Genomic DNA, 20,990 nt, shown 5'->3' with positions numbered 1-20,990 from the left:
TGCTGGCTGGTGGAAGGACAGCCACAGATATGTCAGCTAATCCTTTTGCTTTGAAATTTTATTTAAAAAAAATAATTAATAAAATGTACACTGTGGATACTAGACCTCTTTCCCTAAAAAAGTTCTTAGCAATCCAAAGGCAGAAAAACAGGAGGAGAGAATGAAAGCTGATGTGCTATTTATAAAAACGGTATCTTCCGGTGTTCTCTGTTACTGCTCTATGGTTCCCCTATAGTGGTTTGTTGTAAAAAAATTATGAACCTGCCATGGTAATCTAAGATTTGTGCCCCTTTACCTAGCAACAATATTTTCTCTTAGGACACTATCTTCTGTCTTCTGCTAGAGGGGGTCTTAGTAGAAGCATCAGTAATAGGACAACAAAACAATAAATAATCTGTTATGATGTCTAAATCCTTTTGAAAAATGGAAGTAGCATGCTGGTATTTGCTCTTCAAAGTATTATCCATTATTTGGGAATGAAGGAGCAACCTCTTGTAGTTAAAAACCTTATCAAGCTCAATCACAAAATCAAATGAAAAGCTGTATTCAAATGCAACCTAATTTATAAATTGAATTATTTCTTGATTGAGTAAGAAATTTTAATAGTCTAAAATGAAAAATGGGATTCTATCAGCTCTTGATCTTTCTTTGGTAACCACCAGATTACAAGTAGTCCCTAATTCTTTGTCTGCTACTGAATTTAGTTCACTTTATTTTAGCATATTTGAAGGGAGTTTGTTTATGGTATAACTGGTGGGAAATTCCAGACGGAAAGGAGGAGTTAGTACATACAGAGACGGACTCTGAGCTTTTCTTGTAAGCCTTGGTTTTCTTTTGCAAAGGAAAAAACAAAACAACAACACCCTTTTACCAGTGCTTTTTCATCTGGCTGTGTGGGTGGTATGTTGAAGTAATAGTTTGTTGGAGATTAAAGAGAAGAGTGACTGCTGTGTAGCTGCTATCAGAAGGGGGAATCCCAGCTCTTTAAAGAGTGTGCACAACTAGACGTGAGCAGTGTTATTATAGGGTTCAAAAGAAAAACCAGCCCAAACAATCCCCTTCTCACCAAACCTCCCCTGGATTTCCAGAGTGTGTAGCAGTGGGCCAGATCTGTGACTGGGAGATCTCTGCCAGAGTTGCTGTGTGTGGCTGCTGAGTCTGGGCTCTGTGTTGAGTCTGCAGAGGTCCTGTCCTGCTGGGTTAAAGCATCTCCTGCAGGGATGGGCAGCCTTGCTCTGGAGATGCAAAGGATGGAGACCCCACCAGTCCCCTGATGTGCTTGGTGTTTTGTCCCAGTCATCAAAGAGTACTGGTGGAAACTTTTCTTTCTTCCAGGCTGGACCCAGCAGAAGCCAGTGTGTTGTTGATATGAAAGGAATACACCTGCTTTATACGTAAGGAACACACCTATTTCCCACCTAAAGTAAAGCAGTCTTTAGTTCCTGGTGTTTTCTTCCACATGAATTCAAGGCACAAGAAAAGGCACAACTCCCGGAAGCCATTCTTAGCAGAATGGCAGACACTTACCATGAACCCCCCTTTTGTAGCCCACATTTAACCCACAGTCTGTTTCTTCTCCTTAGCAATCATACTTTTTTTATCATCTGTGGTCCCTAGATGCCTACAGATGGGTCTTCCTACGTGCCACTGCTGAGCAGTAAAGCACCTCAGCAGTCTCACTTTAGTGCCTGGTAAAACTAAGGAGACTAATCTGGGAATTACTGAAAAGCACTTGGAAGACAAGGCAGTCACTGGTCACAGCCAGCACAGGTTCATGAGGGGAAAGTCCTGCTTGACAAACTTAATTTCCTTTTATGGCAAGGTAACCAGTCATAATAATAACCCTTGATCAAGGGAAGTTGATGTAATCATTTTGGGTTCCAGTAAAGCTTTTGACACTGTCTCTTACAGGATCCTTCTGGACAAAATGTCCAGCAAACAGCTGGATAAATACACATCTATGATTCCGTGACTCCCCAGCCAGTGTCAGGTTCCTGTGGGTTCATCTGGGTTGCTCTGGAGAAAGGGGTGAAGAGAGGAGGGGTGGAAGAGGATGAGGACTGTACCTCTCCCACCGAAAGCAGGCCAAGTATATGGAAAATACATCCATGTTTCAGAAGGGAAGCAGTTGGGGAACTGGCTGTGGCTGGGGAACTCGGTTCTCAGAAGGAAGTCCCTGGTGCTGAGGCTATTTTTGTCTTCTAACAGACAACTGTAATGGATTAAATGGAAAAACAGCCCTGACAGCTGGGTCTGAAACATGCCTGCTGCCCATGCACCCTGCCAAAGGCCATGCTCAAGGCCAGACCTGTGCTGTCACAGTTAGAAGCCTGTGGTGATAGTTAGGAACTCAAGAAGAAAGTGGTGTTTTGTGAAAATATTTGTACAATTAGTCTACACACAGTCACAGTAGACTGAGAAGAGATTTGATGTGATGGATAAAGCAAATAAAAGACCAAAGAGCAGAGTGAGTCCTGAACCTCACACAGGGTGGTGTTTGCTCTGGTCTTTGCAGGTTGCCATTGCAGGTAGTTCATGGTTTCCTCTTTTCAGATTCCTTTGAAGAGCGCACATGTGAAAGTGTGCAGACAAGAGAAGGCAGCAAGAGTGGCTTTCCTGGGGAACCAAAGGTTTGCCTAGCCTCCAGTGGTGGCTCAAAGCAGCCCTTGGGGAAAAGCAGTGTAATGGGGGCAGCTCACAGTGTCCTCTCCCCAAAGCTGCTCCCTCACTCCACGAGTCTGCACTTCAGGGAGTGTTTCAGCAGTGATCTTTCTACTGCTATGCATGGGCATGGAAATAATTTCCCTACAGCTCTGCCTACATCTAACACCATAGACACACTCACAGTTGCTCTATTTCCTTTTCTCACAATGCTGTACTGTGACCCTGTGCTGTGATATTTGCAATTTCTCACTTCTCTAACTCTCACATCAGTTATGGGGTAACTTTTAGTGTTTTACTGGACATGGCCTTTTTCCCTGGTACAGCATCTGATGCCTTGGAAAACCCCAAATCTGCCATGTCTGGGCCAGGCTCATCAAAACTGGAACTCAGTTTGGCAAATAATTCGTGTTCTTTGAAAGATGCTGATTAGCATTTACTCTTCACTTCTGACTGTAATTACCCGGTTCATCCTCTTTACCCATTTGGAGTATTGATACACTATGAGCACTTCTTCAAATGGAAGTGGGAGAGAGATCAGTCATCTCTTTTGGGAAAGCTAATTAGCCAAAGTGCTTATTTTAAATATTTTTCCCTTGCAGATCTTGCTTAGGAGCCTCTTGATGTTACTGAGCAAAATTTCCATCAGCAACCCCATGTTATACATGTACACAGTCTCACTTCTTTCTGAATACAGACAAATATCTATTCAATACTTTTCTTTTTTACATTACCATTCATTTTACTACCTCTCTCTAGTGATATTTTTGCACTATTTTTAAGCTACTTTTTTTCTTAGTAGACAAAAAAATACTTTCTCTGCTCTGTTCTTAGGTGTTTCTATATGGTTCTAATTTCACTTACTAATTTGTCCCACTTAGTTACTTCTATTTTATGTTAACTGGCAGCTGTTTCCACCTTTCACAGCTGTGATTGCTTTTCAGTTTCACATTGATTCCTTCACTTTGCTGCTGAACCAGGATGAGATTTTTAGCATGATCTGTTTGCACCCTTGTCTTGGAAATCCTGACTTTTTGACCATCTGATAAACCCCTCGTCAAAGGCCTGAACTGTCATTTGGGTTTTTCTACCCACATTTTGTCTAGCAATGAACCTGGATAGTAATTTTCCTTTGAGCTAGAGAATTTATCTTTTTAATGCTTAGTGTTTAGGGCAGACAAATAATCAGGTCACAATCAGGTCACAAAGATGCCTGGCATTCAGAGGTCAACAAACTTTCTACCCTGCACTTGGTTCACCACGATATGTTGTAATGAATGTTCTTACCGTGGGTGTGACCCTCATGGGTGTGACCCTTACCTGTACCACCCAAATGCTATTTTTCTACTGGCTGCTTACATCTCTAGCATGTGTCTCCCATGTGAAGCTCTCTATGCATACAGAACTCTTCTCTCCACAAATTGGATGAAGGTTAAATGAATAATGGGTTTAAAAGAACAATCACCCTGCTTTTTGACTCTGTGACTTTGTCTGGTGGTCTGTAGCAATCGTTCTGCAGATACTCTCCCTGTTCTGCTGAGCATCTTGTAAATCTGACTTAGCAGCTCACATGTCCACAGTGGTGCTAAATAGAACCACCCCCAGTCTGCCCTTCCTAATCAACAGTTTTATTTCAGTATCAGGGCAGTCATCTCGCCAGGGTTCCGTGACATCAGCTGCATCAGATTCCATCACAAGTAACTTTCTGTTCTTCTCATTTCTTACTGGCCCTTCTAGCACCCATATAATTGACCACAAGTTTCTTTTTTCATCGTTCAGTCCTTCCATCATTCAGTCAGCAAGCTGCTGTCTGCATGTGGAGTTGCATGACACACACACTTTCTTGGCAGTGTTTATTGTTGCTGGTCCAGCCAGCCCTATATGGCTCCCTCTGAAAATGTGGGCAACCTACATGTGACAGTATTGGCTTTTTTTTTTTTTTTTCTCTTTCTGATGTTACCACTCTTCCTCAAGGACAGGGGACAAGCAAATCTGTTTGCCTCATACCCGTTGTGCTGGCCATCTACAACTCATTCATGAGTTGTCCTGCTTTGCTTTGGTACACCAGAATTCAGTCAAATACAAATCTTCTTTTTTTGTGTGTTGAGGCTATTATTTTGTGTCAGCTCTAGCTGGATGAAAACAAGAAATATCTGAATGCTCATGAGGAAATCTTTAGTTTTAGGATATTTCAAAATCAGTTTTGCTGATCTGTTGATACACGTGAATATTTGACAAGTGAAACTGCTTGTGAGTCACATCGCTGTTACGGTAATAAAAAATGAAACATCATCTGTAGTATCTGGGTTGAGCAAAGGTGGTTGTGAAACAAGCTGTTGTGGTGGGAATGTCTTTCCAGAAGGAGAAAAGGAGAAGGGTATGAGACAGTAATAGCAAGTGTGTATAGGAGAAAGTGAGAAACACCATGGGCCAGAGAGCCTCCCACTCTGGGAGTTGCCATGGAACATGGCAGGGCAGGGCAGTGCCCAGCAGCACAGCCCCAGCTCCTGTCTCCCAGCTCCCACCCCTTAACAGGGAAGCGAAGTCCAGCCAGGACTCACCCAGGTGGAGATGTCTGTGCTTCTGTCTGCTGAGCCTGGAATGGGCTAGGGGAACATAATGGAAATCTTGAGCCGGGTGGAAGCATCTCCTGCGTACAGGCAGAGGGCTGCTGAGGCAGAGAGAGACCAGGATCCCATGGATGCTGCATTAGGTGATGTGGAGAGGGTCAGGGAGAGCCTTGAGAACAGTGAGGAATGTAAGGATGGAGAAGAGTCATCATTGTGCTATGTCTAGAAAATCAGGACAAAACTTGAAGGCAATGCAGCCAGAGTAGGCACAGGAAGAAAAGGCAGGAAGAGTGGGCTGGTGCAGGGAGGTGAAGAGGGTTTCTGTAGCCATGGCATTTGGGATGGGAAGTTAGGGGAGAAGAATTTGTGCTGCTGAAGGCTGGGATGGTGAAGAAGGTGTGGGCAGGATGTATTCGTGTGGGCAAGATGAGAACAGCCCCAGAGTGGTGATGCTATAGGCAAAGTTAGGAGTTATTGAATGTGCCTGCAAGGAGAAGATAAGGAGACAGGAGAAGAAAAGGAGAGTGACTTTGTCATGAAGGTGAAAGAAGGCATTAACAGGAATGCGAATGGGTCTAAAAGAAAGGTTTATGTAGGAAGAGCAGTCTTTGAGCTGCTCCTTCTGCAAGAACATGTGAGGGACAAGAATGCATGAGCTCACAGTTACAGAGAGGTCAGACTAACAGTACAGATGAAAATACCTTTCTGAGAAAAGTGGTTACTGAGGTAGGGAATAGGAACAAGTCTGCCAGAGGAGGGACTGGCAAATGGTGATGACACCTTCACTGGCAAGGCCTGCAGAAGTGGCATGAGGGGAAGACACCAGAGGAATAAAGTCCACCTTCTGGAGCAGAATGGGCTGAAGGTTCGCAGGAAGGATCTGGATGGAGTCACATCCAGGTTTGTTAGTTTCTCCTCAGAGATGAAAATGGTAAGGATGAGCTTGGGAATAGAGACTGGGCAGGTGGACAGGCACTATCAGTTGTCCTGGGAGGTGAGGCACGAAGCCTCCAGCTTTTGGAAATGAGACGTAGCTACAAGAGAACTGAGGACATCTGCCCCAAATATGGAAAGGGCTTAGGAGAGCTACTCCAGGGCTTTAAGGAAATGAACCCCGGCGCTCCCCCCTGGAGGGAGTTAGGAGAACATCTAGTGGTGGCCTGGGGTGTTGTGAGGTTTCCCTCCATCCCTGTGACTGGTGGCCCCATGGTGTCTTCCCAATGACTCAGAGAATTTCCCGAGGCCCTCCTGAGAGCTCTCTCTGCATGCATCAAAACTGGTTTGTGGTTGGTTTCTTTCGAGCACCAAAACTGCAGAAGAAGTTTTCTAGCTCCTCTGTCTGAGAAATGGAGTAGGTCACTGGGAAAGCACATGTCAGATGGGAACTGGGTTGTCTGTCTGTCTGTCTGTCTGCCAGTTTGTGTGTCCCACAGGCAGGATGTCCTGGGTGGTTGGATCCTAACACCTACAGCCAGGGCTGTCCCCACCCTGCCACTTTGCCAGGGTCACAACTCCAGGTCTGAAGGGCTACATGAGAGACAGTGTGGATGCAGCCTTGCTTTTGGTGGGGAAGATAACTTCTAATACTTAAAAGTAAAAGTTCTATTTTTTTTTTTTAACCTCTTAAAAGTAGAAGTTCTACCTCTTCAAAGCTTTGCTACTTTACTGCTTTACTGCTCATGGATAACCACCACAGCCCTTCTCTCCTCATGGACATGCAATTGGTTCCACATGTCCAAAAGATTCCCCCAGCTGGAGGAGCACAACTCTGCCCAAGAGCCACTGGGGAAGAAACCTCACACTGGGCCAGGAGCAGCTCAACAGAGCTACCTGCTGCTGATATCAAGCTGCTTTTACTTTTTTTTTCCATGGCTATTTATTAAAGAGACCCTGGGGTGGTGGTGAGGAGCCCGTGCACGCTCTCGGTGTGTGAGCACTAAGCTGGTGCTCATTTACATTTTCCTGTGTTGTGTCAGGCTGGCTGCCTCAATAAATACCCTCAAGTGCTTGTGGCCTGTCCTGAGATCTTCTTGTCCTTGCATGACTGAAGGGATCTCACACACTTCCATGCAAAGGACTCAGAGGTGGCACAGAAAAGCCATCACAATGTATTCATCAGAAGAGAACCTTTCAAAGCTTATGCAGTCAGGGATAGCTTCTTGTTTTTTCTCGAGTCACTCATTGTAAAACTATTCAAGCTACTCAGGGATAGAGAAAGTTATCAAGGAGTTTAAAAGAGGCAAATTCAGACATGTCTTGGCTGTTCAGGCTGCACATCCAACCTTTTTGCTTGTAGATGGAATGTAGCTGTTTCCATGTTGAAAAAATAACATGACTAAGATGTAGTGTGTTTGAATAATAAAGCAACCCAGTCTGGGCCCCACTGAGTGTTAAGGCAAGTCCCAGCTTGTAACTTGTGGCTTCGAGGCCTCTCACTGATTGGTGATGTTTTGTCTGAACCTCTCAAACCATAGGAATTCAGGAATGGCTTAGGCCGACTCTACAAATGCTGTTCCTGCAGAATGGATGTCATCTTCCAGGATAGAATCATAGAATGGTTTGGGTTGGAAGAGACCCTAAAGATCATCTCATTCCATGGGCAGGGACACCTCCCCTTAGACCAGCTTGCTGAAAGCCCCATCCAGCTTGGAATGAGCATGACTCTGTTCTCACTGAGCAGTCAGTGAGTCTGTCCCCTTGATCCACTCCTCACAGCCACAGCTCCTCTTGGCTGTGCCTGGCTGGATGACCTTGGTCTTGGGAAATGTTCTGTCTTGACCAGAAAAAGGTCTGAGTCTGGGGGTACAGTCAGCAAAGTCAAGGGAGGCCCTTGTGAGCTTTAGGCTGCAAAAGAGAGATACAGAGAAAGGGTTTGTGTGCCTCTGTGGCTGTGGCTTGAGCCAACAATGAGAAAAAAATTGGACAAGAGCAGTGCCAGCACTTAGACTTTGAGGCCATTTGTTGTTCATTTCAAAGCCCAGGTGCTTTGAAAAGGATGGATAACACTGAGATTCACTGCCTGGGTCATTAACCTTTTTTCATTAGTGTTTGGAGGAAAAAAACCCATTAAGCTCACATATTTAAAAAAATGCCCCAAAACCTACAAAGATGTGAATGATTCTAAGAGGTCACTTTCAGCTGTCATTTCAAGGTTTTTGGATAAATGTGTAGCATCCTTGGGGAGCAGTAGCTTCATCTGAGTGATTGACACCTGTCATATTAAAAATATGGACTAGTGAGGATTCCATTTCCAAGAATGGAGACTATTCCCCTGGCCCAGAAATGAGCTTAAAATTACAGCCATGCCTTACCTTCAAGTGGCTTGTCCTAGATTTTTAGGGCTGCTATGTGGTCTCATCCCACCCAAGATTTTATAGAGACTTTGTTTTCTCCAGCCTAGTCAATATATTTTTCCTAAACCACCACCACCATCATAAATAAATAAATAAATAAATAAATAAATAATCCTACATCCCAAAAGCAGATCAATTATTCAGGGTGCTTCCTGGGTATAAAATCTCTGGAGCAGCAACATTTAAGAGGCTGTGGATCAGCTACTTTGCAGTGCCATGAAAATTTCATGCTCTCTTGGCAAGGAAGTTAGTGAGTCAGGCAAACGAGCTCTTATGCTGTCTCCCTGACCTGGATGCAGGCATACACAGTTTCGGATTACAGCTGTGTACGTATGGCTCCGAGAGGAGAGACCCAGATGCATTTAGGCCTTTGACATCCCAGGAGTCTGAGTTTCAGATGTGCAACACCATTAAACATGTTTTGAAAATTTCAGTCCTGATGACCATAAAATAAAAAAGTAATAATAATAATAATAGTAATAGTAATAGTAATAATAGTAGTAATAAGCCTTACAGATGGATTATTTGTTTCTAAATGCAAAGGTTCAAGCCATGCACAGAACATCCACCTGAGAGGAGCTTTATTGACCCGATGGCACTGCCTCCTCCTGCCCCTGGCCATTACTCCTACAGCCCCAAGGTTGTGTGGCTCACCTGGCCTGCAGACTGTGGCTGGAGGTGAAAAAGAAGTGGAAACAGAAAATGTGGAAGCAGAAAATGTGTCAACTAGTTGCTAAAGTGTTGAAGTTTAAAAAAAGCCAAGTGTGGGGGAAATGAGAGAAGAGAAAGAAGAAAAAGCAGAACAGTAGACCCAGCAGGCACATTTAGCCGCAACAGAAGCAACTACTAAAAAGTGAGAATCTGAATTTTTGAGTTGCTTACAGCTTGGTTACGCCGACTTTGCTGTACTGTGTACTTTGCTGTATTTGCTGCTCCTGACTGTCACACTCCCACGCTCTCCTGCGAGGCGTCAGGACCAGTTAATTCACCTCGCAAATCTTCTCTGCTTCTCGGCCGAGGCTCTGCCAGCCCGGGGATGCTCCAGCCTCGAGCTGAAGGTGCCGACTCTGGCCAGACGGTGTCACGCTAATCCCGCGGATGCTCGGCAGCCGGGAGTTTCTCTTCCAGCCGCAAGCACTGCAGTGGAGGTGCCTCCTGTCCTGCTGCATCAGTGCCTTCCCAAGCTCTCCTTTTTTGTACCAATCACACAGCACAGAAGGTGCCATTAAGGCTTTAAAATTTAATGAGCTCTAATAAAACCCCTCCCTGTGATATACAACCCAAGAACAGGCTGTCCTGCAGGAAGATTGCATTTTGTGTACCTGTATATCTGTCCCCCCTCTTTGTTTTAGCTATATATTCCCAATCACTTTAATAGCATTTCTGCATCTTTATGTTGTGGAGTTATTGCAGAATAACTCCTAAAGGTAGGTAGGTGTCTAAGTGTCTGACGTGGGGTACCTGCCCCACCCAGCCAGAGTGTTTTCATTCCTGACACCCTGATAAATGCAAACCTGCCTAAACCTTGGCTTGGCTGAAATGATCATGCCTAAATCCTGCTCGATGACTTCCCAGCCCATGGAAACAAACGGGAAGTCCATCCTCTCTCCTGATTTGACGAAGAGTTCATCCTCTAAATTTACAGGGTGCAAGAAGCTCTGTAAGTGGCTATATCCCATAAGCTTTCTCAGCACACCAGTGTTCTGCACTGGAAACAGATGGCACTGGTCTAAGCCCTCTCTCAGGCTGTTGGAAACCCAGACTGAACTTCTGTTTCCTATGTAGAGCCTCCCATGTCCTGAAAACCTGCTGTGAGCATCCAACTGTTAGATCCTCTGGGGTCTGGTCTCAAAGTCTCCTACTGAGGCTGTTCCATGTGGTATAAATAATTAAATCTTCACCAGACCAGAGAGAAGAAGTGGAAGATGGACTCTCCTTCCCCACAGTCAGGACACTCATGTGTATAATGTGGGAAAGTCTAGTTATAGGTTCCTGCTCCAGTGAACAGCTAACTAGCAGCACAAGTTGGACCAGCTCCAAGAGGAGAGGCTGAGACCCCCCTTCCCAGGACCATCCAGGGCCTGCTCATTTGGGCATTTCCCTGAAACAGAAGAGAAAGAAAACCAAGAGCAACCTGCAAAATCTGCAAGCCCCTTAACTGCTGATGTGAGAGCTGAGATACCTCTGTGGGAAGGACCTGAGCTACCTCACATGAAACCTGAAGGATGAGCTAGATCAGAAGGGTGCATCCAGCTCTGTGTCTGTCTCCAGCCTTGGCTGAAGGCAGGCTCTGGTGGAAGAGCAAAACCACAGGGTAAATCTTTAGCGATACCTCCCCAGGACACACACAGGACCCAAGTGGATGACCCTGGTCATCTCACCTGTGTTCCCCATGGTTTATTCTTGTGCCTTACCCAGTTAGATCATTTGCTATGAACTTAAGCCCCTTAATTTTCTTGTACCTGTGGCAGAGGCCTGGACAGCCAAATGTGAACTGGGAGATCCCTGGGGTGGCCATGTGCCTCAGAGGTGAGCACAGCAACTTGTCTGCGGATTTGCTGCTGTGCAGCACCAAGCATCGTGCACGTCTGTGGCCCACAGGCACCACCACAGCACAGACCTGAGTGCTGGTTCTGTGGTTTGCCACCATAAGTGACACCAGTCTCTATTATTTGTCACCTGATATTTAATGACCTGGGTGTGCAAGAGCATCTGAAGAGATTTTATTTTAGTCTCAGATTGGGTTTGCTCATTTTGCAAAAAGAAAGGGGAAAAGAAAAACGGTTTATTTTTGAAATAAGCCTCCATCAAAAGATCTCTCAATTCCCCAGTCTGTTGCACCAATTTTAAAGAGGACGCAAGGTGTGGAAAGAGAATCAGTATTTCCATTTGGTATATTTGGACAGAAAGGCAAGTGCCCAGGTCTGAAGAAGAAAACTCCAGGCTAAGTTTAGGAGATTCTGTCTCAGACTTGGAAAATTGTGAGTATCTGAATTTATCCAGATCAGTAGTGGAGCTAATGAAAAGTGGTTTTTTGCAGGCCCTCCCCAAAGGATATCCTTACATCACCTCAGCTGGCTGTGACACTTGGCAGAAATGAGTGGAGCTGCACAGGTGTTAAAACTCAACAGTACGCAGAAAACCAAGGCTCTCATGTAGGCTCCTTGTTAGGAAGGTTTTTAAGCACCTTTAAACATGTTTGCAATTCTCCTGATTTCAAGTCAAGCTCCTTGCTTAACACATTAAAAGGCAGAATGACTTCGCTTTGGGAGCCCTGGAGACTTCATGGAGAAGTTGTTTGACCTCCTTGTGTCTCAATCCATCCAGAATATGAGAGTGAAAAATAAACAGCACCTCATTAAAAAAGAAACAGATAGTGTGACTGACCTGAGCTTGCCTTGGTAAATAAATTACAAAGCCATAAAACTGCTTGAGGAGCTGCTTTGCCCCTTTGAAACAACACCCACTTCAGTCACTCTAAACACACTGTGCTGGGGGTGATGCAGAGTAATCGCTGAGGAGCTCTTATCACTATCTGCCTGTCAAGCCCCCATACATTCTTCCTTGTCTGAGCTAAGCAGAAATTACAAACCAGTGATGAGAGGTTGCAATAAACACCAAAAGAGGCTGATTCACCCACAAGCTTTCCCAGCTGTTCTTGCCACACAGAAGCATCCCAAGGTCAAATTTATACCCATGTCCTTCTCTGTTCCCAAAGGACTCACCTTGATAGTTCAGTTACCCAGGGTTCTAGATGCTTCTGCTCAATGCTGTTTGCTGGGATGCCCTGTATTTCCTTGGTAAATAGCAGAGTTTGTGAGGCTGGCACGAACAGTTTCACTGGATGATGTTGGAGTTACAGTGGGTGTCTTCCAGCTCAGGGTATTCTGTGATTCTCTGAATAAGGAGCAAAACAGCCAAGGACTGCTGGGAGAAGGGTCAGAGGAGTGATGTGGGATCTTGAAGATTAAAATAAACAGCCTACCAAAGTTTGGGACTGGTATGGGTCTGTTTAAGCACTGAGACAGAGTTTGTCTGAATGAAAATCAGGGCATCTATTTCAGCATCAAATCTGAATGCAGAGTGGAAAAGTCCCATGGCTGTAAAACCAAAAACTGTCTCTAGAAATGTATTTGTAGGGAGTTCACCACAGATAGGGATAGATACTGATATAACAGGATTGAAAGTGGGGAAAGGCTCCATATACCACACAACCAGGTGAAGCATGATCTCCTGCCACACAAACCAAATGCACAGCATCCCATCAAATAGAGCAAACTTCAGCTTCCTGCCCAGTGCTGCCTGGATTATCTGCTCATGTATTACCTTCCCATGACCTGAAACTCGCATCCTGCCCATTGCCTCATCCCTGGATAGCCTCTGTCTTTGGGAATGCAACCTGCCAGGGGTCACACAGAGAGATTACAGCCTAGACATTTAAGCTACATCAACACCTGTCCCTGTGCTGTGTCCTCAGGGCAGGATGGCAACAGGATGTTTCCTCCCATGTGTAAACAGAAATTTTCCTGATGGACTATGGTCCCACCAACGAGAAGGTGCAAGCTTGCTTTTCAATAGCTGCAGAACCAGTGCTTAACTAATGTGGAACTGCTGAGGAGAGATAGTTTCTTGGCATGGTCTTTCTATGCTACCTTTAAATTCTTGTAATTAAAAAGAAGCAAGGAAAAAACTCCAAACCACAACAAGCACCGCTTTTTATTGCTCCCCCTATGCTTAATGAAGTCCTAAAGATTAGAGAAATGTGCAGACAAGACACCTGAGCATGGCAGACCAGGGCTCATGGGCTGTACCCAGCCTGCTGCTGGCACTGTACACTGCCAGTGTGGCTGCAGAGGATCTGTGAATGATTCAGGTCACTTATTATCCAGGACAGTGAGGCTTAGGTACAGTGAGTGGAGAGAAACAACCATGGCACTTACATTAGGTACCCAAATGCCCTTTGTCCCGGGCAGAAGGTGTGATTTTGTGTGAACTGACAGCTCCTCTCCCTTCTGCTCAACCGTGGGAAAGGCTCTGTCACAACCAGATGCTGTAAGATGAAGATGGAGTTTTTCCTTTGTTTATAACCATCTAAGCAGCTGTGTCGTGCCTCTGAATGAGTTTGAGATGCGTTTGAAAAGCAGCTCAATGGTAACCTCTGCATTTGAGGGCAACCACGTTTATTATTTAATTTTACTGCTTAGTGTTGCATGATGTTGTTCATCTTGAGGGGGGGCATTTACTGAGAGAAGTGCAGCATTCCAGACAGAACAATAAGTTAGATTTCTGTGGTATAAATATTCCCCTACATACGATGCAGTGAAAGGAGCTGTTTGCTCAGGATGAGTGAAAGTATTTTGTTGGCCTCCTCTCACAGCAACTCATCTCGGGCCATACCCTGTGGGCTCTTGCTCAGATGGGTTTCTTGATGCTATCAGCAGCAGCAGCATATCTGCAAATGTCTTAGGGGTACAAACCTTGGCCAAGCCACCCCAGGAGCCCGTGGAGTTACCCTGATGCACTCTGTTTTCCAGCTCGAGCTGTTTTGGGCAATCTAGATGACTTTATGGGCAGATTCCCTCAGGCTTGTATATGCTGAGCAATATTTAATGGGACATCTTGGGGAGTGAGAGGCCATCCAGGCTGAGTGGGGACTTGGGACTGGCCGTGACTTGGAAATATTGTGTATAGTTAAAATCTGCACACTCCAGTGAGATAGTTAATGTGGTTAAAATCAATGGGCTGTGCTAATTAACCTCAGCTGAAGCCTGCATTTCACATGGCTTTTCAGTACTCTTCCTTTAAACTCTATTAATTCCAATGTTTAATTGCAAACAAACTGGCTGATGGATCAGTTAAAGAAAAATCTACTATAAAGGGTCAAGGATTTAACCTGTACTATCTCTATGACTCCCATGCAGATCTTTCAGAACAGTTTTTTGCATATGTTAAAATCTAATTTGAATTGTTCATCACATAGAGCTAGGTAAGCTTTTTTTTTTTTTTTAATGAGAGATGTAACTTCAGGGCACTATTAAATTCTAATTAAAAATCAGTCAAAAGCACCCTTTTCTTAGTGTTTGTGCCTGCAGCAACACTTCCACTGTGGTATCAAAAGCTTAGTTCATTACTTCTTAATTAATTTTGCCTTGAGAAGCTCTAAGTTCTCAGAGGACCTGTTGGGTTTTCAGAACGTTGTCTACATAGTGTTTGCTTGTACACAGCAGCCACAATGACATTCAGATCAGGAATTCTTAGCCATGTAATCCAATTTGATACAATGTCTGCAGCCTGCCAGCTTTTGGGAATCTGAAAGATGCCTGAAGTTCACAACACAGAGGATATCCTGCCCAGAGCTACTGATCTTGTAGGGATTTTCCCATCTCCCTATTCCCAGTGTGCCTATTTTACAGTTGAAAAGGTTGGTATGTAGGTTGATTTTTATTTCTTTTTTTGCAAGGAAGATCATGATGAATACGAAACTAGTCTTGCTCCTGACCCCAAAGAAATCTTGTTTGGAAGTACTTGACTTGGCCAAGATTTTTTTCCTCCACCAGGCTCCTGGAGATGTTCATGCTTTTTTTTTCAAGATAAGAATCCTGCAATCCTGATCTCCCACTGCAAATGATTCATTTCCCCTCTTGGCCTGGCTGTGTACGCACGTGTCTGAGGGTGGTGAGCCAGAGCTGACCAGTGCCCTGGGACAAAGAAAGGAAAAGAAAGGAAAAGGGTGGAGGAGAATAATCTACCCAGTCCCAGGGCACATTTATCACTGGTTTAGGGCATTTTCACCAGAACAGTTTTGGTGATGAAGAGACCATAAATGTGCTTGGGGTGGCTTGAACATGCGAGCACTCCTCAAACTCTACAAGACAAGGGTTTGGCAGGAGAGTGTGAACCAAACTTGCAAATGTCCCTCTGAGCTGGGCCAAGGGGGACATCTGTAGCTGCTGTCTATGCCAAGAGGGACCTGGATGATACAAATTTTCATTAGGAACCTTTGTATTAAGCCTAGTTTGCACAAGCAGACCCTGTAACTATCAAAGCCAACAGTTCAAATCTGCCTTCATGTGTGTCCAGGTCTTCTTGCTGCAAGGCACAGAGTTAGATGGGTGTGGCTGAGGGAGCTGTGGATGAAAAAACTCTATAAATTGGGAGTGGGGAAAGCTTAAAATGAGATTTTGAGGCAATGTCAGCTTCCAGATTTCCTCTTGGAGAAAGTGCACAAAAAAAAGGGAAAAAAATTAAAAATAGAAAGAAAAGAAACCTTGATAAGTGGATGTGGGCAAGGTGTTTTTGATTCTGGGGGAAGCTCGCTCCTTTCCCCAGGTTATCCTGTCCTTTTCTTCAGCAACACTTCAGAGAGAGCTCTCCTCTCCTCTCCTCAAATGCTGATTTTGGGGCAGAACAGTGGCTGGATATTTTGCTCCTCCTCTTCTCTGCTGGGGATGGTGAAGGGGCTGAGCAAGAAAACAGACTGGACAGCTTATAAATTACCCTCTCAACTCTCTCTTCAGAGCTTGTGCACACTGGCACCAGCAGAAGCAGATCTCAAGGCTGAGGTCCTGAGCCCTGTCTGCCCCTTCTCTGTTGCTGGAACCACACTTAACAGCAGAGTGGATGGATGGATGGATGGATGGATGGATGGACAGATGGATGGCTCCACATCTAAATGGTCTCATTTCACATTGTGGAGGCCAGGAGAGGTTGAAAATCAATACCAAGTTTGGTTGATAAAGCTGCAGAGTTTGATTCTCCTGCTCTGTCATAGAGCATCAACACTCAACAACAAGCAGCTACCAGTTGAGATAAGCATCCAGCTGAGTTGAGAAAGCTGCAGCCCTGCCTGTATCAGGGAGAGGTGGTCATTATTTCTTTCTGTCCTCAGTAAAAGAGCCAAAGCCTCAAGGTTTTGAAGCTGCAGTTGTAGAAGTGCTAAGTCAGTGTGTAGCCTTCAGCTGTGGCCACAGCTGTGTTGTGCCAACATAGACATGTCAGTCCTGGAGAGAATAAGCTGAAAGTTTCCTCAGGTTTGATTTTCATGTTCATTCAATTTTGCCAAGTTTTTTTTAGTGACAAGCAGCAAACCTGAGCCTAATGTTCCCCAGAGATGTCTTCATTTTGGGGAACAGGGGGATGTGAAGCTCAGAGAGAAGACAAGGGGAAGGAGAGACATGTTCTTACCTGAGATGTAGGAGCAAAGCTGGCCTGGTTTTCCATGGAGGAAAAATCACAGCAGGACTGTGCCAAGGCCGTAGTGGTACAAAGATGGCAAATTTCAGGGGAAAACAGTGAGGCCATTGCCTATTCCATGTGGCTGGATAGGACAAATTTTTGTGATACACTGCAGGATGTGATAGCAATTCTGGGTGACAAGGTGAGCAAGGCTGCAGATTAGTTTTAGCAGGAATCCCCTGTATAGTTGAACCTACCCCTCTTCTTTTTCTGCTGAGAACACCCAGCCATGGGGCTGTCACTGCAGTCTGTGCAAGACCTCCTGGCAGGGAAAGCAAGCCACTTGTGAAAGACTTCCTAAGGGAAATGCTTGTAGCCACTGAGGTTTAGCATACTTGAAAATGTACAAAAAGGAAAAATTCTTGTGTAGGACAGAGGATGGCCTGGATAAGATAAGATAAACAATCTTGTCAGGCTCTTAGAGCCTGTTTGTTTATACACCACATCTCATCAAGTGAGGGTGTATTGGCAGCATCCTCCAGCCTGTACCTCCTCACTTGCATCTGGGCAGAAACCCAGCAAAGAGACTGAGCCCAGCTGCAGAGCTGAGAGGGCAAGTGGACCTTCTCCCTCATTCCCTGCTCCCCTTCCAGTCCCTCTGCTTCCCTCACCTCCCTACTACCCCTTCCACCAGCTGTCCTCAGGAAGAGCTGACCTTTGGAGTACGTGCCTCTGACCACCGTGCACTCAGCGCTCTGGGATCACCAGGAGCAAGTTTCCGAGGAATTCATTTGTCATTGCTGGCTAAATAAATGGAGTGTGATAAGAATCTGCATTCTGCTTCCATAAAAACCTGTAGATGCTGTCGCTGGTGTCTCAGTAGTTTCTCACAAGAATGCCCAAGTCACTTATTCTTCTCCATAAAAGCCGGAAAGGGCTGCCTGGCTCAGCTGGTGTGGTTAGTTCTTGGGAGGGAGCCTCGGCACTTTCATTATCAGCAGTTGCCACGAAGTGTTGGACAGGGAGGGCTCAGCAGCACAGCAGGAAAAGGGCTTCATATCTGGAAATAATCTTGTAGAAGTCTTTCCTAGGCCTAAAATTCTTGGCAGCAGCCTTTCATCCAAATTTCCTGAGACAGCAAGGGGCTTTCATCCTTTGGTAAAGCCTGGCAAGTTTTACATATTTTTGAAAAGCAAATAATTTTTTTTTAAACTCCACACGACAGGAACCATAAAAAGAATACATCTGGTCCCTTTTTATGATGGACATAAACCAACATATTACACAAGTGATTTCCTCAATTGTCTCCTCAGGAACAGATCTAGCTCCAGAGCACCTGAACACCAGATTTTCAGACACCTGATTGCTGCTGATATTAGTGTGATTTAGTTAGCTGCTTAAATATCTCTTCAAATTAAGCCTGTGCTGCTTTGTATGTGTTAATACATTTATTCTCATAAATTCTCTCTGAAGCAGGGTTGTATTTCAAGGGTTGGAGTATAGGGGCAGAGTAACATAAGGTCACATTTTCTGAAGAGCCTGGAGTAAATCCCAGCAGACTGAAAACCCTTCCCCTGCAATTTGTCCAGTGTCTGGGGATAACATTCACATCTCCATCCTCCAAACTTGGATTGAGCAGTGCCAAGCAGGCATCAGCTAGAGCTCATTAGCTCCAGTAGTCTTTTAATTTTTCTATTAATACATAGAGTCTTTCCATTATAGAAACACCAGGCACTGGGGAGGGAGAGGATGACTTCTGTGCTTCAAATAGGTCTTCACAAAAGGGCTAAAAAAATCCCACAGAACACCCAAGATAACATTGTCGTCTGTAATCTTAGTAATGCACCCAAAATGGAAAGCATTCTTGTTGTGAAACTCTCAGGTTGCTGTTTTGTTTGCTCCTTATTAAGAGTTAGTAAACAAAAGTGTTTGGGTTAATTTTGTCATGTGTACTGTGAGTTGCTAAGGAACACGGCTCCACTCTGCCTGAAGTCTCTGTAGCGAGACAACTGAGAGAGGCATTAAAGTGCTGTAAAATAAATGGGATGGAGCACATTACAGTGTAACAGGCCCTGGCCTGGCATTTGGAGCAGTTTCTTTGTTTTAGGTGTAGAAAAGCCAAAGAAACAGAGTCCAGCTGACATAGCAAGGGCAAAGGCTGGCAGGTGGAACCTGTGCATCTCTGGCTGGAAGATGATGCCTTTCTAGGCTGGGTGTGATGTGCAGCAGGAGGGCAGGCACCAAAGGGCCAAGGTGGGCAGAGAGGAAATTATCACAAGATCTGGGAGATTTATGGACAAGATTTTTGGTCAGGAACAGGTGGAGAGGGCTTGGTGTCTCTGAAGTTTCTACATGGGTGGCCCATCATGGCAGGGAAGGCACATCCCATGTTGTGAGGTGATACAGGGGCTAGAGTTCCCCCACATTCCCCTAAGGCTTCCCAAAGAAAAGGCTCTCTGGGATGGCTTTTAGCACCCAGCAGGGCCAGGAAGGCCAGGCTGGGAGAAAGGAAAAACTGGATTAAATGGCGACCATGTGAATGTTCTGAGCAGGAGCCTGTCTGTTGTGGAGGGCTGAGGGAAGGGCTGTGATTTTGCCACAGCTTTCAGACAAATGGACTTCTCTTTAAAATGATGATTATCACTGTCATATGAATGCAAATTGAGAATCATTTTCTGCAGACAAGTACAAAAAGAAGTACTGTGTAAGGTCTAATTTCACACTGAAAGCAAGTAGCTGAGAACAAGACACTATTTTAACAGCAATAGAGAGGGAGCATGTTGCTGGGCTGAGAAGTACCAGGGAACACTCTTAAAGGTTTTAACACACCTCCTTTGCTTAGTTTGCAGGCATTATTCAGGTTTTGAAAAAATCCTAATTTGGATCAGAGAATTTCAATCTTTCAGAGTGATGTTAGAAGTGAGTAGTTTGCCTCAGTCTCCTCCCAGGACATGTTTTTCTCAAGAACGAGGCACGTGTGTTTGGGTTGAGGATGCTAAAGGAATAATTGCACACATGTTTCTTAGGATCATTTCTGTTCCAGGACTGGAGATACAGTCTGAATAAAGCAAATCAAGTTACAAAAGTCTTTTATTGGTCCATTTGTAGGGTGAGGCACAAGTTTTCAGCATATGTCACTTTCAGAGTTACAATTTCAATGCAAACACTAATGTGTTCAGGAGACAGTTTTTCAAAATTTTCCCCTTGAATTCAGTGACTTTAAATAGTATCAATTCTCCTGCAAATTGAGCAGCAGTTAGAGGAGAGGGGAGAGAAATGAAATCCAGGAATACCAATCAGCCAAGACAGATGCTGGAGGAATGTGAGCAGTGCAAGTTTCAAACTTCCAGGGCTTCCCAGATTTCTCAGGGCTAAACTAATACTTGTTGGTGCGGAAAAAAAAAAACCCCAAAACTCCAAAACTTTCTGGCTTTGATGAACTCTGGATGATAACTGCTGGGTTTAGGAATCAAATGACTTCTGTCAGAACATACTTGAAGCTGTTTCCTTCCAGCAACCAACCAACCAACCTCCAAGTGCCTGCAGGAATGACAGGAGACAGCTCCTCGAAGCCTCTGGGGTTATGGTTAAAAGCACCAGGCTGGCGCTTCCCAAGACCTTACCAAGAATGCCTTAAAAGATACATGGAGCTCATTGATGGCTTCTGCAAGCAGAGGCTGGGCAGGATGCATTTCAAACAGCTTATGTGTAGAACACATATAGATGGTGCACACCCAGTCTGTTGTATTTTGCCTGCAGTGCCTGACATAGCACTGTCTGACAATGAATCACACACATTCAAACAGTCCAGCGTGCCACAGATTTAAACATGTAGGTGCCATTTCCTATTGTCCCCAGTCCAAGGGCCTGGTAGAACATCATGTTAAATAACAGGGCTGCTGTTAATAAAGCTGGAGAGTCTGTGTTCAGCGCTGCTACATGATAAAACACATCCCTAAGGCCAAGATTCTCTTCTGCTGACACAGGCAGCTAAACCCAGCTGTGCTGGAGCTGCTAACACACTTCTCAACCTCACTGGAGACCCTCTAGAAATACTGAGATGATTAAAATGAGATAGAACAATATGACTAATGCAAACCAGGAACCCATGCTGCTTCTTAAAAATGCTGTTGTGCATATTTCTGCTGGTGGAAGGCAGGCCAAGTCACTGGCACTGCATCAAGTGGTTGCCTTATTTGTATGAAATTTGCTCTGACAAATGAATGCTTAT

This window comes from Corvus cornix, chromosome 5 (genome assembly GCF_000738735.6).
Source record: "Corvus cornix cornix isolate S_Up_H32 chromosome 5, ASM73873v5, whole genome shotgun sequence".
NCBI classification, from domain to species: domain Eukaryota; kingdom Metazoa; phylum Chordata; class Aves; order Passeriformes; family Corvidae; genus Corvus; species Corvus cornix.
This window is presented reverse-complemented; position numbering follows the sequence as displayed.